Raw genomic sequence first — 18,535 nt, forward strand, 5'->3', positions numbered from 1 at the left:
AGTTCCCTTTTGTCCTTCATGAATATTTGCCTTCACTTACCTCCCCAGCATGCTATTCTGGGCCCATACACACCTAGCCTAGTCACTTAACAATGTTTTTTCTCAGCTCCATTGTAGGGCTTACCCTAAACACCCCCTAAAATGTGTTTAAGCCCGGGTTCACACCTATGCGAATTAGAGGTGCGTTTCCGCACCTCTAATTCGCATAGCAGGAGAATGTGACTGGCTCCCTATGGAGCCAGTTCACATATCTCCGGGGCGGCTGCGGTGCGCACTGCACAAAAACGCTGTGCGTCTTTGGCTGCGTTTCAGGGCCGAATTCAGGCATAGAATCGGCCCTGATTCGTCCCTGAAACGGTGAACAGGGACGCACAGCGCTCCTGTGTGATCCGCAGCCCGTTGTGGTGTGAACCCGGGCTAAATGTTATCTCTGTCCTTAAATTCAGGCAGAATGCAATATTTTTTTTGGGGTGGGTGGCCCAAAATCATTTGGAACCCTCCCTCGCCCCCAACCGCTAAGTCAGCTGATACCAATCCTCTATCAATCCTCTGACAAACCCATACACAATATACCTACCTCTTTTGTGTTCATATTTATTGATGAATTCACCAAAGCATGTAGTGCAAGGGCCTGTCTGAAAACTTTCAAACGCTACTGTTTAAAGTTTTGTTCTCCTATTATCTTGATAGGTAATTGCAGAATGTAAAAATGTGCTTCAATTTGTACAGTGTGTATTCATATTTTTGTATTATGACACTTCTTACCTGTCCAGTGGGATGCCAATAGTGTAAGTAAGGAGGGGCTGGCCAAAGTAACACACATTATTTATGCATTCAGCTCTCAATGAAGTGGAGAGGGTTACCTGTCCAAAACATCCCCCCCCTAACATTTTTACAATGGGCCATCAGAGGATGTGAGGAATCTGATAAGTGGACCTTACAATTTTGTCTTTAAATACTAATTTCAATAAATGTTATAATTATGTTGACCAAGAATGTTAGTGTCTAATCTACTTGCAATGTTATGTGCAAAAGTACTAATTATTTTTTTTCTTGTTTGACTCCACAGTTTCCTTCAAACCCACAGGAATTGCAGACTGTGGCCTCCCAGTTTGCCCAGTGGTGGGACTTTCCTAACTATCAATCAATGGGAAACACGTCCACATCGTCCCACCCCCCAACTCGGGGTCATACTATTATAATTATAAGGGGTTTAATAGTATTATAGTGCTGGCGGTGGTGTCGGCAACATATGAGTTTTTGTATATGGACGTGGGGAAGAATGGCCGGATGTCGGATAGTGGAGTCATTGCCCAGACGGAGTTCTACAGACAGCTCCAGAATGGCAGCTTGGGCTTGCCACCTGCGGAAGACAACGTGGCTGATCTTCTGTTTGTTTTCGTCACTGATGAAGCGTTTGGGCTAGGAGAACATCTGATGAGGCCATTTCCCATGAAGATCCTCACCCCAGACCAGAAGGTTTTTATCTACCGGCTGGCCAGAGCCAGAAGACTGGTGGAGAATGCTTTCGGCATAATGGCAAGCCGGTTCCACCTATTTCTAACACTGATCCACGTGGCGGAATATAAACATATTGTGCTTGCCTGCTGCATTCTGCTCAATTTTCTATGTAAAAATGCTATGAACTATGTGGCCTCAGTTGGGCCTGAGGCCGGATTTCCTGATCAATCAACCCCGATGTCACTTGAAGCTGGCCGTCCTGGCTTGCCCCCCCAAAGTGCCCGCAAAGTCAGACAAAAATATCTGGAGTACTTTGCGGGTAGGGGGGTATGATTTGCCAGCAAATGTGTGAAACATTTTTAAAATACATTTTTATTTTAAAATGAACTAATATTTCATTTGATTTACTGCTTGTGTTTCTTTTATCTGTCTCCTAGGTTCTACAATGGGTTTTTCTTTTTGGCCATTTTCTTCATTAGTGCAAATGTAATTTATTTGATACATGAGGTGACAATTTCTTCTTCAGCTAACTATTATGTTGTGGGTCTGCTACACACACACACATTGTTTTTTTGTTAATGTATGTAATGCATTAGTGATAAAAATATTCATCCTTTTCGGCACCATGAATTAATTGTTTTGAGTCCCTAAAATGGCCTGATTGGGGCCAATTTTAGAGCACTGTGGGGGTTGTTTACTAAAGGCAAATGCACTTTGCACTACAAGTGCACTGAAACTGCACTGAAAGTGCACTTGTAGTGCAAAGTGGATTTGCCTTTAGTAAATAACCCCCGTTGCCACTGTAAACTACAACAACTTACTCCAAAAACTGGTATTGAGCATTGAAATAAGAAGCCACACATTGTTGAGTATAAAACATTTTACTCTGAGCACATTCACATGTGCGTTAGAAAAGGGTTTTTGATGGTGTATAATATTTTTATGGTTGACATTAGAAATAGCCTTTTTTTTGGTTAAACAGTTATGTTTAAAACCATAATAACAGACACAACTCAAGAACTTACAAAGTTTTTCAACTTTGAAAAATTGAAGGCAATATCAGACATTAGTATGTCCAAACTGTGTTGATCTTGCCTTCATCAGATGTGGTAATGTCACCCCTGTGAAAGCCAAATTTTGAAGATGCACACACATTGGGAGACAAAATGTGGATTTTCCTTCTGATCCCATGCCTAATGTCAACATGTGCTAGCTCCCATCATGGGGGATCACTGGACGTGTTTCGGGGGTGCAACCCCTTCATTTCACCTACTTGAGTTGCAAGGAAGGGGTTGCACCCACAAAACGCGTACAATGATATCCCGTGATGGCAGATAGCACATGTTGACACACTGCATCTTCAAAATTTGGCTTTTATAATACTTTAAAACTTGATTTAAAAGAAAAAATTCCAAAAAGGTACAATTTTTGTGTGTTTTAGATTCTGCCTAAAACATCAATGATGTTCTTAATTTTTTGTTGAACATCACTGATGTTTTCCTTTATCTTCTCTAAATCACGATTGCACACCATGATCTCCCCGATGAGGACGTGTGTACTTGCACTGGTGAAATGAGTTTCTTCTTCCACAACATCCACATCACCTAAAATGAAAAAAAAAAAAACACACCATGGGGGTTATTTACGAAAGGCAAATCCACTTTGCACTGCAAGTGGACTTGAAAGTGCACTTGGAAGTGCAGTCGCTGTCAATCTAAGGGGTAGATCTGAAATGAGTGGAAGCTCTGCTGATTTTATGATCCAATCACGTGCAAGCTAAAATGCTGTTTTTTATTTTCCTTGCATGTCCCCCTCAGATCTACTGTGACTTTACTTTCAAGTGCACTTACAGTGCATTTTCAAGAGCACTTGCAAAGCAAAGTGGATTTTTCTTTAGTAAATAACCCCCCATGTATTATAAATATGCAGGCATACATCTATTACCTGAAGCTGTGGTCTCAGACACTCACCTGTTGTGGTCACTATTTTGCCTACTTCATGTACCTCGGAATCCACATCCTTAGGTTGTGGTGTGGGGTTTTCCCCTTCTTTAGGAGGTTGGGGGCCCCTGGTGTCCTCAGATGTCCCGAGTCTTTTCTCCCCTATGTGAATAAAAAAAGGTATACTTAGCACACAGATATTTGAGGCAAGAAATAGGAATATGAAACAAAGCTTGGAAGTGTCATACAATTGTCTGTTTTGGCAGAGTTCCAAGCTGAAGACATGATTTTTTCCCTTTCTTCAAGCTGGAATACTTACCCTTTTTGGTATAGTTTCACACATGGAGACACGCCTAGCATTCACTGGAGCACCTGTGTGGGACACCCTTAAAAGGGTGTTCTAGTGTCCCACACTAGTGCTCCTGCGTCCAGATGTGTAAACAGCTGCTGAGTGTTCTCTCCTTACACTGAATCAAGTTTGCATTTCATTATAGTTACAAACACATGTAGACAACAAACTTCTTTTAATACAAATAGGCCTGAACAAATGTAGTTAACCTGCATTTGCCAAAAACATCGTATTAGTGGGTGAACGAACGATGTTTACTACAAACTATTAATGTGCCCACAAACCTGAAACTTGTCATTTTAAACGCCATTTTAAACTATACAACAGTAAAGGATAAGCACATGGAGCAGCATGAAAGTAATAATAATAATAGGAACACACAACAAATACATAATTTTTTGCAGCACTCTTTTGATTCTTCTGTACTGATCCTGCTCCTTCAATTTGAGGTCTTACCATCGTTTCCTCAGTTGATCCTTGGATCGTCGTACCCCAAAATTCTTCTGCAGACTTTTCACAACTTTAGTCATGATTTTGGCCTTTCTCACATTTGGGTTTCTGTACGGTCCATATTCCCCGTCATAGTCGGCCCTCATCAAGATGTCCACCATCTCCACCATCTCAAAGGACATATTTGAGGCTTTAAATCTCTTGGATCGGGACGTTTGTGGTTCCGGGCTTTCCTCGTCGTTGCTGCTACTCGCATGCACCTGCTCTGTCTCCACCATGTGCTCTCCCACTGCACCGAAAGAGAAGGGGCGGGGAATATACTAGAAAGAAGGTCAGGGGTGGGCGGAGTTTAGTGTATATAAAGCGTAACACGCGTGCGTCGTACGTATGATCTGTGAGCTAAGGAAGGAGTAGCAGAACCGCCGATCGTACTAACAAAGGTACATTTTAAATTGGGGCATCAGTGGCCTATACTGCTTAGAGATTGAGGCCTATATTGGGACAAGATTATGAGAGTTTAGCCTGACATTAGGGTGTGTCTTGTGTTGTGTCTTGCAGATAAAATGGATAGATTCAACGATCACGACTTCCTCCCTAGCTTCATTGATAAATACAGGGAGCTGCCCTGTCTGTGGCAGGTGAAACACCCATTTTATAATAATAAAAAAAAGAGGAAAACAGCGCTGAATCAATTGCTGGAATTGGTGAAGCTGGTGATTCCCACGGCAACCATCTTGTTTGTTCTGGTTTAATTTCGGCTCAGACAGGGTATTAAATATAAATGAAAGATGGGCGTTACCAACCATTTTCTACCAAAAAGGGGTACATGTTCAAATGACATATTTCCTTCACACATGCATTTAACCATTCATAATGTCATATATATTTAACTCTTTACATCTCTGTATCTAAGCAAAACTCATTAAGTCACATTATGTCACCTAGAAAACTCCCTTAAAACTCCAAACAGACTATTTCATGACACACACGTAAGTTCCTCATTTCGGGGTTTCGATTTCGCTGCCTACACAGCAATATATTATAATGTCATTGTTAAACAAAATACATTTAACCACTTCCACTTCAAATGACAGCTGGGTGGTGCGGTTCTCGTTCTGGCTGGATGTCATATGAGGGCTCTCCAGAACGACCACTTTCACGCGCTCGTGGGGGAGTGCATCGCAACGATTGGTGTTGCGGTGTGTCAGTCTGACACACCACTACACTGATCTCAGTAAAGAGCCTCTAATGGAGGCTCTTTACCACGTGATCAGCCGTATCCAATCACGGCTGATCACGATGTAAACAGGAAGAACCGTTGATCGGTTTTTCCTCACTCGCGTCTGACAGACTCAAGTAGAGGAGAGCCGATCGGCTGCTCCCCTGACAGGGGGGTCTGTGCTGATTGATTATCAGTGCAACCCCCCTCGGATGCCCACCCAGGACCAGCAGGATGCCACCAGGACCACCAGGGATTGCCACCACACTGGACCACCAGGTATGCCACCCTAGACCACCAGGGAAATACCAATCAGTGCCCAAGCAGCTGCCAATCAGTGCCCATCCCAAATGCCTGCCAGTGCCATCAGTAATGCCTAACAATGCCATCTATCTGTGCCACATATCAGTGCCCATCAGTGCCACGTATCAGTGCCCATCAGTGCTGCCTATGAGTGCCCAGCAGTGCCGCCTATCAGTGCCACCTATAAGTACCCATCAGTATAGCCTTTCAGTGCCCATCAGTGCCCACCAGTGCCACCCATGAGTGTCCATCAGTGCTGCCTATCAATGTCCATCAGTGCTGCATATTAGTGCCACCCATCAGTGCCACCTATCAGTGCCCATCAGTGCCGCCTGTCAGTGCCCATCATCAGTGCACATCAGTGCCACCTCATTGGTGCCACCTTATCAGTGCCCATCAGTACTGTCTTATCAGTGCCCATCAGTGAAGGAGAAAACTTACTTATTTACAAAATTTTATAACAGAAACAAAAGAAAAACTTTTTTTTTTTTTTAATTTTCGGCCTTTTTTTATTCATTTAGCAAAAAAAAAAAAAAAAAAATGCAGAGTTGATCAAATACCACCAAAAGAAAGCTCTATTTGTTAGAACAAAATGATAAAAATTATGTTTGGGTACAGTGTAGCATGACCGCGCAATTGTCATTTAAACAGCGACAGCGATGAAAGCTGAAAATTGGCTTGGGCAGGAAGGGGGTGTAAGTGCCCTGTATTGAAGTAGTTAAAGGAACACAGTCCAGCCTTAAATCGCAAAAGGCAGTATGAACATAAAGGGGGCTTTTTACATGACTCTTTCAGTACTAGAGCACACTGAGAATTAATCTACTGCTGGAACATGGGGGAGTATAGGATTGGTAAAAAAAATTAGCCATCTCCTAGACTAAACGAGCATCCAACTGCAAGGGGAAATTTTCAGGTTTTCCAGAGTTCAACTTTTGATTTGTCTCAAACCTCTAACCGCACTTGCTGGACAGCTCGGTCTGTTTAATAAAGTTGAAACAAAATTACTGGCTGGATCATCAAGTGAAAATAAATGTTAAAAAATCCTAAAAAAAGGAAACTAATGCAGCCACTGCATCTTATGCCGCGTACACACAATTGGAATTTCCGACAACAAATGTTCAATGTGAGCTTAGTGTTGGAAATTCTGACTGTGTGTAGGCTCCATCAGACATTTGCTGTCGGAATCTCCGACAACAGATGTTTGAGAGCTGGATCTCAAATTTTCCGACAAGAAAATTTGTTGTCGTAAATTTTCGAGCGCGTGTAGACAATTCCGACGCACCAAATTCCACACATGCTATGAGACGGAAGCGCTCGGTATGGTAAAACTAGCGTTTGTAATGGAGATAGCACATTCGTCACGCTGCAGATTTTTAAATCTTTTAATGCAGCGCATTCTTTTCTTCTTTATAATGCTAGAATAATGAAGTTGTTTTGCTGCTGATATTCACACAGAGTTCTGACAAACTGATTTATTTATTATTTCTCTTGATCTCCTAAATAATCTTTATTTTTTTTTTTCACCAGATCTCCAGAATAATGTTTATCTTTATTTTTTTCTAGTGATCTCCATAATATTTTTGTCATTTTGTGTGTCAAGTTACCACAACACCATTATTATCTTATATTTTTTAACCTCAAGAAGATTGGTTGGTGTTGGTGTCCCTTGTTAATTTGACATTGTATTTTTTAAATGTACCTGCCTACTCCCAAACAAACTGTCCTTTTTGAACTAAAACACATAGCCAAGTATTTGTGAAAAAAATAGACATTTATTAGGGGTCATAACAAAATTAAGAGGAAGGCAATGCTGGATAAACAGTTGAAATTGGCAAAGCCTTTGTACCCCAGGACAGATGTCAGTTATTTGACAGGCAAAATTGGTAGCCTGAGGAGTCCATTTAATAGGGAGCACAATATGGTCCAGGACTCCGAGAGATCGGGAGCAGCAGCAGATAACATGTATGTCCTGAGGCTGTGGTCTTACAAGAGTCTGCGTCTTTTGCCAGACCAGACCAATCACTCTCAAGACGTCCTTGCATGCTTCCTTCCAGACTGTGGCTGTGGTGTTGGAGTTGTGGCAGGAGGTGGAGGAGGACCAACTCACATACATGACTTTTTTTGCGAGTTCGCCCATCACCCCCTTTTTTAGGGCCTGATAGATCACTTTCTCACAAATGAGGTGTTGGCCCACCTCCATTTCCTGCATTTTGCTGGCTGCCATGCAGGCATAGGCCTCTTGAAGATTGGGGTGGTTCTGAGGGCTGCAGTAGCCTGCCGAATAAAAAAAAGCGTTGACTCCTCCACGTTACCCCCCTTCCTGGGCCATTTTGCTGGAAGGTGGAGGGCAGGAACCTGCGATTTGGTCAGGCTACTGGGCACGGCCACCTCCTGGCTGCCACTTTCCCTGACCACTTCCTGGCTGCCACTTAACCCTGCCACCTCCTGGCTGCCACTTTCCACTGCCTCCTCCTGGCTGAGACTTTCCTGTGTATGAAAATGGTACATAGTTTTAGTTTTTTGGTTATCAATCACACACAATTTTGAGCTCATGACTGTTGCAAATTCAATGTTAACAAATTGAAAAGACTATCCTTCTGACCCCAGCATTTTTCATTCTTGTCCCAAACATTTTTGGCTACTACTGTCTATGTATATGTAAACCACTTTCCTGTCGCATCATGGCAGCATACACCTATGGTTGTGGCTCCGCCCCCGCAACCTGATAGGACCGCGTAGCTATTAAAGTCTGAGAGAGCCCCTGCCCCAGCATTATCCTTTTTTTCCTCACCTGTCAAGGACCGAAAACATGCATCCCTTACCTAAAACATTCGCCCCAGCCAGGTTCTAGCCTCTCCTGGGTGGAAGTCCTATCCTGTACAGCCTCTAAATGAGCTCAATGGAAGGAACCCCACTCTGATGGTCTCAGGGGTATGTTACAATACATTACAAACCTTAAACAGGTTTATGGATCGCAGCGGTCTCCAGCTCCTTTCTGTGCACCTGTGGGTAACTTCCCCTCCTGTCTGTCTCCATAGCTCCAGCTTGTCAGGACATCCCACTTTCCAGCTTCCAAAATGGCGTCGGAGGCCTCAGAGCGCATCTGAGCGAGCGTGACGTCATCACCCCGGGACGGCGACAAGTTTAAAAATGCTGTAATGTCAGCATTTTCTTGTCTCTTCTCTCCTGAGCCTGTAAGGGGGAATTTTGACCGGATTTCTTTTGCTAATCTACCCTGTCTCTCTCTTGCTATCTCCACGCCCAGGTAAGATCTATGATGGCTTTTTTCTTTGCTTGTTTACTATCTGCTATCCCATGCATGCTAAGCCACCTATATAATTATAGGTTGATTCATCACCTTTCATGGAGACCGTTGCCCAGGTAGACCATCGCCAGCCTACTAGGTAAGAGGGGATGATGGGTAAGTATGAAGAGAAGGAAAAAGAGAGCCCTCACTAATGCTGTTTAAATTGAACAGCCCCACCAGGTCTTCCAGATCGTCACATTCAAGACGAGGGGAGCCTTCAAGAAGGAGCCGCTCAAGCCACAGGCAGAGTCGCTCAGAGCGCGGCAGAAGTCGCTCAAATTGCAGAAGTCGCTCAAGTCGCAGGAGGAGCAGATCAAGTCGCAGGAGAAGCCGATCAAGATCAAGGCATAGTCGCTCCCACCACAAAAAATCCCCTGCGCGCAGGAAATCTCCTGTCACCCAGCCTTCCCGTCCACCCGGGAACTTCTGCTGGATTTGCGGTGCTACAGCACTTCCAGACAAACTGGCCTGTCGCACATGCTTCATTGAGGCAACTAAAGACAGAGAAACAGAGGCAAGAGAACCAATTGATCCATCACCACAAGTCGCAGAGCCAGAAGCCAGCAGACCTATACAAAGTACCTCATCCACTGCCCCATCATCATCAAAGACGTCAGACCCTCTCTCTGACACTGATGATCTAGAGGCATCCACCGGCTTCGACTTCTCATTGATCGACCCATTCGTGAAGTCAGTAAAAGAGGCGATCGACTGGGTGGAAGAAAAAGAAACTCCTCAAAAAGTGAGGAAATACTTTCCAAATCTTAAAAAAGACCCAGAGAACTTCCCGTTCATTGAGGAACTTGAGGATCTAATTAAGGATGAGTGGCAAAAGCCAGAGAAAAAAACTGGCCTCAGCAACAGATTATCAAAACTCTATCCACTTAAAGAGCCTAACGTCAACCCACTAATATCTCCTCCAGTGGTCGACTCCTCCCTAATGCGCCTCGCCAGGCACGTAACACTTCCAATAGAGGATGCAGTCACATTCAAAGACGTCCTGGATAGAAAGATCGATCTGGATCTTAAGAGAACCTACCTCTCGGCAGGTGGCGCTTGCAGGCCAGCAATAGCATTGGCTGCCGTCGGTAAGGCTATCTCAAGCTGGTCCACGATGGCCGAGAAGCTGGTATCGGAAGGAATAGAGCAGGAGAAAGTTATCTCAGCACTCCAAGAACTTAGTCTTGCAGGCGACTTTGTCGCAGAAGCCTCTGTGGATATAATTAAAACCACTTCAAGAGCAATGTTAAGCTCAGTAATGGCCAGAAGGGCGCTCTGGTTAAAACCCTGGTCGGCAGATCCCTCCTCAAAATCCAATTGGTGCAAAATACCCTTTGATGGCGTAAACCTTTTTGGAGAAAAACTGGACGTGGCTATTTCTAAAGTCACGGGGGGAAAATCGGGACTCATCCCTTCAGATAGGAGGCCCAGGCAGCAGAGACCACCGGTTTCTAGAAGAAATCTGCCAGATAAATACAGAGAGGCAAGATCCTACAGGCCCGGAAAAGAGTATAGGAGGAACTGGAAGAATCCCCAGTCATCATTCCTCAAGCTCCAAAAGTCTAAGACCCCTGCGTCAGGGGAACAAAAGTCTTTTTGAAGGTGCGTCCGCCCAACCAGCTTTAGTGGGGGCCAGACTCATGAGTTTCAAGCAGGTCTGGGCGGATACAATAAAGGACCCATGGACGATAGACACTGTCCAGTTCGGCCACAAATGGAAATTCAAGACACGGGCTCCAAGAGACCAATTCTCTGTAACCAGATTACCTGCATCTCGGGAAAAAAGGATGCTACTGACAAAGTACGTCCAAGACCTGTTACAAAAGGAAGCCATAGTGGAAGTTCCAATATCCCAAAGGTCAACGGGATTCTACTCCCCGTTGTTTCTGGTGAAGAAGAAATCGGGGGATCTACGCCCTGTCTTAGATCTAAAGAATCTCAATCGCTCAATCTTAGTCGAGACATTCAAAATGGAGAGCCTCCAGTCAATTCTTCGGGCCATGAATATCGGGGATTGGATGCTTTCCGTCGATTTACAAGACGCCTATCTGCACGTCCCCATTCACATCTCATTCCAAAAATTTCTCCGCTTTGCGGTAGGTCTACATCATTTTCAATTCCGAAGCCTCCCGTTCGGGATCTCCACCGCTCCAAGGACATTCACAAAAATCTTACTGCCAGTAATAGCCTTACTAAGAGAACAAGGATTGAGGGTCCATCATTACCTGGACGACATCCTTTTGCTAGCAGACAATCAGGATTCCCTTCTACTGCATCGATCCATTCTGATTACCACCCTACAAAACTTCGGCTGGATCATAAACTGGGGGAAAAGCAATCTGCAGCCCACTCAGAGAATGATATTCCTGGGGGCGGAACTAGACACCCGTCTCAATACGGTGGAACTTCCGCAGGAAAAAATTCCCAGCCTCATTCAGAAGGCAAGAAAGTTATTAGCCTCTACCACACTACCAGCCCGGGAGTACCTCAGCATACTGGGGTCATTCTCAGCAACCATCCCAATGGTACAATGGGCCCAATGGAACACCAGACCTCTGCAAGCATCATTGTTAAAACAATGGAACGGGGTATCATTGTCTCAGCCGATCGTAGTCCAGAAAGAAATAAAACAATCACTCTGGTGGTGGACCAGATTGAACAATCTGAAGAGATGCAGGCATATAGTCCCTCTTCCTCAGGAAATAATCACTTCAGACGCCAGCCTGAAGGGCTGGGGGGCACACTACCGCCATCACGCAGTCCAGGGCCTTTGGACATTCAGAACACAGAACGTGGTTTCAAATATATTGGAGATGAAAGCAGCTTTCCAAGCTCTGTTAGCCTTCAGCCCCCTCCTCAGGGGGAAAGAGGTCCTGCTAAAATTGGACAACAGAGTGGCAGTTGCCTATATCAACAGGCAGGGGGGCACCAGGAGTCGCTCCATGATGCGGGAAGTCCGTCCAGTCTTCGAGTGGGCACAGCTGAACCTGTCGGGATTAACGGCAGCGTATGTCCCAGGAGTCCAAAATCAACTAGCCGACTCCCTAAGTCGGACCTTTGTATCAAACAACGAGTGGGCCTTAAGTCACCAAGCCTTTACCCTCATAACCCAGACCTGGGGGATACCGGATATAGACCTGGCGGCAACACCGGTCAACACGAAATGCCAGAGATATCTAGCCAGAATTCCTTTCCCATCGGCAGAAGGCACGGATTGCCTACAACACGACTGGAACTTCCGTTTGGGGTACATATTTCCGCCAACACCACTCATTCCGAGATTCTTACTCAGACTCAAGAGGTCGAAAGCCACAGTGCTAGCAGTCCTCCCATTTTGGCCGAGACGACCATGGTTTACGACGCTCCTCCAATTGAGCACAGCAGAACCACTGACACTCCCAATGACAGCGGATATACTGTCGCAGGGGCAACTCCTTCACCCATTTCCGGAGAGGCTGCATCTAACAGCATGGAGATTGAAAGGACTAGGTTCTTAGTCCAAGGTTGCTCCCAGAAAGTGATAGACACTCTCCTCCAGGCCAGAAAATCCACGACCAATAAAACCTATAAAAGGGTCTGGGAGAGTTTTCTCTTAGTCGCACAACAGCAATCCTGGAACCCGGCATCTCCATCAGTTCCTCAGATCCTCGAGTTTCTCCAGTTAGGTCTAGATAAAGGTCTTAGGTCTAGTACCCTGAAGGTACATGTATCAGCCCTATCCGCTATGACAGGAGTGAAATGGGCTCAAGAACCTCTCATCATCCAATTTCAGAAGGCTTGCCTAAAGCTGAGACCACCTAGGAAACCTTCCTTCCCGACATGGGATCTTTCAGTAGTGTTGGAAGCTTTATCCCATGAGCCATTTTTTCCGTTAGAGAATGTTTCCCTGTGGGACCTAACTCTCAAAGTCACTTTCCTAATAGCAATTACATCAGCTAAAAGGGTATCGGAAATTCAGGCCTTACAGGCTAAGGAACCATACTTGATGTTCTATCCAGACAAAGTAGTCTTAAAACCATCGGATCCCGAAAGTGTCATCATCTTTCCACTTTAACCAAGAACTATGTCTCCCCACCCTATCCACAGAACAGGGTGATCCACATCCGCTTGACATAAAGTCGAATATCCAGGCCTACCTCCTGGCAACCAGCAATTTAAGGAAGACAGAGGACCTACTGGTCATTCCTCATGGGTTTAGAAGAGGACAAGCAGCAACCTCTCGCACCATCGCAGCATGGTTGGTGAAGATCATTAAGAGAGCTTACGCATCTAACAATGCACGAGTACCTGAGGGCCTAAGGGCACACTCCACAAGGGCAATGGCGACCTCCTGGGCGGCCTACTGCAGGGTATCAGCCGAAACCATCTGCAAAGCAGCCACTTGGTCTTCGAAAACCACTTTTATCTCTCATTATAAAGTGGACTCCGCTAGATTGTCCACGGTAGAATTTGGGAGAGCAATTATTCAGGCTAACTCCTCAATACCTTCTAAATAAAAAAACTTATCTTTTGCTCATACCCACCCAGTTTGCGAGTTATTCCCCATAGGTGTATGCTGCCATGATGCGACAGGAAAACGGAAAATTGTATACTCACCTTTCCGTAATTTTCCTTTCCTGTCGCATCTCATGGCAGCATACAAATGCCCACCCATCTGAGGTGAGGTATATATACACGGAGAATGCTGGGGCAGGGGCTCTCTCAGACTTTAATAGCTACGCGGTCCTATCAGGTTGCGGGGGCGGAGCCACAACCATAGGTGTATGCTGCCATGAGATGCGACAGGAAAGGAAAATTACGGAAAGGTGAGTATACAATTTTCCGTTTTGTTAAATCATAAATTAGTTTATACCATACAAAAAAATTATAACCGGAGTTACACGGGGAATTTGAAGGGATATGTTAAAGGTTAAACAAGAGAAAGCTTATTTGATTAAGTTACCACAGCCACCGGTGCATTCTTATGCCTTGTACACACGGTCAGACATTGATCGGACATTCCGTCAACAAAATCCATGGATTTTTTCAGATGGATGTTGGCTCAAACTTGTCTTGCATACACACGGTCACACAAAATTGTCAGAAAATCCGATCGTTCTGAACGCAGTGACGTAAAACACGTACGTTGGGACTATAAACGGGGCAGTAGCCAATAGGTTTCGTCTCTTAATTTATTCTGAGCATGCGTGGCACTTTGTGTGTCGGATTTGTGTACACACGATCGGAATTTACGACAACGAATTTTGTTGTCGGAAAATTTTATAGCAAGCTCTAAAACTTTATGTGTCGGAAATTCCTATGGAAAATGTGTGATGGAGCCTGCACACGGTTGGAATTTCCGATAACTAAGTCCTATCACACATTTTCCATCGGAAAATCCTATCGTGTGTACAGGGCATAAGAGAGGGGTAGAAATGGATATATATCTCAAGAGAATAAAACAGACACACAATACATAAAGAGAATGAATAATAATGGACCAGTCATGGTAAAAGTACAGTAGTATATGAGGAAAAGAGAAGAAATTAGGTGTGGGTGCGGCGCTGTTCTGGTTTTATGGCAAAGTGTTATGACACTGTGATAACATGTTAAGGTCACTTCTGATAGGTGAGTGAAAGTGTAAAAATGCTGGGTGATAAAAATTCTTGAAAAACCTTATCCCAAAAAAGAAGTAACAACCAAAAGTGATTTTACATAAAAATAGAAAATGATGTATATGTAATTTGCTTCAGACAGTGGCTGATCCTATGCAACTCACTGTCTACCATGTGATGCTGTTATATCAAAATATGCCCATGTATTCATACCATGCATTGATATAAAGTGCTAAGGTGAGTGGAAGGGAAAATGGAAGGGGGGGTGGGGAGAGAGAGGGAAATGGAAGGGAAAGGGGGAGGGGGAAAATGCAGTCAATAGTAAAGTGACTTGTGCTCAATATAACAAGTGTTAATCAGAAAAAACAATGTTGCTTTGAATAGTCTTAATTATAGTGCACAGGTGATAGTTATGCTTGAAAGCTTGTTCCTCTTGGTAAACAATATTACTCAATACAATCTTCTTATTCCAGTGTTCATTAGTGACAGTGCTTGATATTCGTGCTCTTACTATGCAAGCACTCACCGGATACTTTCACCCCTGCAGGGGTATTGCGCAGTCACAGTTTATGCCACTGTGCAGCAGTTCCTGGCAATCCTGGATCGTGTTATGTTAACATAAAAGAGAAGGGTTGCCCATAGCGTAAAAGCGTTTAAAACCTTTATTCCAAAAGTAACAGAATGGTACTCACATTATACAAGTTCAATTCAAGCCTAAAAGATCTGAGTTTAAACCGTCAAACAATCCTGTATTCATTGGGAGATGACGCATGACGTTGGTCAGGCCACGTCCTACGCGTTTCATCATTGGACGTCTACGGGAGCATGCCCCTTGCTACACCTCCCACCCTTATATAGTGTGCTGTGTTCATACTGCACTTATGCACTTAGATTGCTGGTGGCCATTTTGCCTGTGATTATTGCAGACCGGAGTCTGTGCCTATTCCCTATCTGCTGTGGTTATACAAGTTTGTTCTCAATTTGTGTTTGAATTAGTGACATCGCAGATGTATTCCTGATATCCGGAATTTGTGTCACCGCTCATTTAGTGCTTTAGTTAATCCTGTGATGATACACTTATTTGCGCAAGGCAGATTTAAATGAAATCCCGCATACCACAACCAGGGTCTATTGTCTTAACGGTTATACACAACAATATAAGAAAGTAAAAAAAATATAATAAAAAAGTAAAAAAAAATAAAATAAAATAAATTAAAAACACATAGCTAAAATCATGTCAGATTAAAAGAATTTCCTCAATCACACAAAACCATGATTGTTAAATATTTTCATATTATTGAGAGATGAGATATTGCAATTATTTATACCTGGAGTGTATACTATTTTTTTTTGCAACATATGATATAAGAGTAATTAAATTAATTCTGATAGGGGATTAGTACTGTAATATTGAATCCATATGGATTCCATACTGGGAAGAAAGGAGGTGTCGCATAAACTTTTCACTAAATGATGAGAGAAAAAAAAGGGGTTGTTTTACCTAGTTTGATGTAATAGGATCAGCCAGTATTGGCACTTTTCTTTTTTAATAAATCTGCAAAGTGTCAACAATTCTGTGTTTTTCTGTCAATATGGGGTGCTGTGTGTACATTAATGAGGAAAAAAAATGAATATATATATGTATTTGGGTAGTCATACTTCTTAACAGTCTGATTTGCATTTGACCCCCTAATATTAATAATAATATTTTTTTTTGGGAATTGCCAGTGCTCATATTGGTGAGTCTTCAGGGCATTTTGTGCATCAGATTGCTGGAATTTGGACTGACACTAGTATATACAAAGTGCACAGCTAGGGTTTGAATAACATATCTGAGCAAAATGTTTTACTTATTTCTTAAATGAATAACACTTAAAGCGGAGTCAGCAGCTGCAGTATTTGTAGCTTTTAAAAGATGGACACTTACCTGTCCAGGGTGCCTGCGATGTCGGCACCTGAAGCCGATCTGTTCCTTGGCTCTTGGGTGGAGGCGCCACCATCTTCGGTAAGGGTCTCAGGAAGTGAAGCCTTGCGGCTTCACAGCCTGGTCCCCTACTGCTCATGCACATTGATCCCACTGGTCCTTCCTGTCCTCTGGGACCTGTGTGTCTCCCAGCAGACAGCGGGGGGGGGACAGAGGAGGCGCCAGACATGGCGTAGATATCTGTGGATGCTGCGGTTATCTATGCCCAGAAGTGGGAGCAAATACCTGGATTAGACGGGTATCTGCTCCCCCCTCCCCTCTGAAAGGTGCCAAATGTGACACCGGAGGGGGGGAGGATTCCAAAAAGTGGAAGTTTGATTTTTGGGTGGAACTCTGCTTTAATTTTAACACATATAATATTGCCATCTTTGTTCTTTATAGAAAAATGGTAAGGGGTTGAGGACATACACAGGAATTAAGACGATTCTCCCAATCCCTAATTATAATCAAATACAACGAAGGATAGATTTCTATCAAAGGACATGGGATTTTTGTAGGGAGATAGTACGTCTATTAACAGTAGGTACCAACAAATAGAGTATTTAAAAAAATTAATTTTTATTACATTGCAAAAGGGAAAAAAACAAAAAAGAAATGTACATGACAAATATCAATATAAATAAGCATCAATAAGACCATCCAGTATTGTGTTCAAATCCTATTCATGCCTGTCAGCCAACATGTTTCGCAACAGAATAATTGCTTCATCAGGGCATAAGGCGGCATCATTGATTCATTTAAACTACTGGTGCAAGTCAGGGGTTAAAAGCATACTCCACCATTGCCAGGCATCGTCCACTATGCCAGCTGGTGCAAAAACTCCAGGGGTGCCAGATCCCAACCGGATATTGCCAATAGAGGGACTGGACCGTACGGTTGCAGGACAAAAATCTGCAAAGGCTTCAGATGGTGGTTTATTGGTCCCAGGAGACGTCCTGTCAGTAGAGATGGGTCTGAGTCGGCTGCCATCTTTGTTCTGTATATTCAATAATAGAAGTTGAATAATTAAAGTAGATGATATGATTAAGTAGATTCTTAAGAATTCTATTTTATGGGTGCACTTCATTATGATATATATTACTCGAGAATGCATATTGCTACATTTGCATTCCATATTCAGCTAGTCCTAAATCCTTAGTTAAGAGAAGTTATATGTATAGATGTAAAGTATGTTTTTATTACATGTTTATTGTTGAAAGGTTGCAATTACTGTTAGTATGTTTATGGAATGTGTTGGGCACATATTATTAAGCCCATGCCCAATGCACTGTTACTTGGAAACACATATGGAGAACGTGACGTCAATACTAAATTACATGTATTTAATGGTACCAAAATGTCCTCTTTTGAGGAATCTGATCAGACAAATAAGTAGATTAAAAAGTTTAAGATGATTGCAAAATACAACTTTTTAAGAGTAACATTTTAACTTATAGCTGGAGTACCGTATTTATCGGTGTATAACACGCTCCGGCGTATAACACGCACCCCAAGTTTAGGAGGGAATTTTAAGGAAAAAACTTTTAAGGAAGAAAACTTACATTTAAATGCCCATCAATGCAGCCTTGTGTCATCTGCAGCCTTGTAGTGTCATTTGCAGCCTTTCAGTGTCATTTGCATCCTTGTAATGTCATTTGCAGTCTTTCAGTGTCATCTGCAGCCTTGTGTCATCTGCAGCCTTCTTGTGTCATTTGCAGCCTTGCCCAGTGACACTGCAGCCTTGTGTCATCTGCAGCCTTGTTGTGTCATTTGCAGCCTTTCCCAGTGACACTGCAGCCTTGTAGTGTCACCGCAGTTTTTAACCACTTCAGCCCCGGACCATTATGCTGCCTAAGGACCAGAGGACTTTTTCCAATTTGGCACTGCGTCGCTTTAACGGCTAATTGCGCGGTCATGCAATGCTGTACCCAAACGAAATTTGCTTTCTT

General features: G+C 43.5%; 1 long non-coding RNA gene across 1 annotated transcript in view; it reads left to right on the forward strand.

Annotated features, from left to right (window-relative positions):
- Positions 1–5,541: 5,541 nt before the first annotated feature.
- Positions 5,542–18,535, forward strand: part of LOC141110073 (uncharacterized) — a 97,675-nt gene continuing 84,681 nt past the window's right edge. The window contains exon 1 of the long non-coding RNA XR_012236234.1: positions 5,542–5,698. This is a non-coding gene — a long non-coding RNA (uncharacterized lncRNA). The remainder of the gene's footprint in view (positions 5,699–18,535) is intronic.

This window comes from Aquarana catesbeiana, linkage group LG10 (genome assembly GCF_042186555.1).
Source record: "Aquarana catesbeiana isolate 2022-GZ linkage group LG10, ASM4218655v1, whole genome shotgun sequence".
In the NCBI taxonomy this organism is placed as follows: Eukaryota; Metazoa; Chordata; class Amphibia; order Anura; family Ranidae; genus Aquarana; species Aquarana catesbeiana.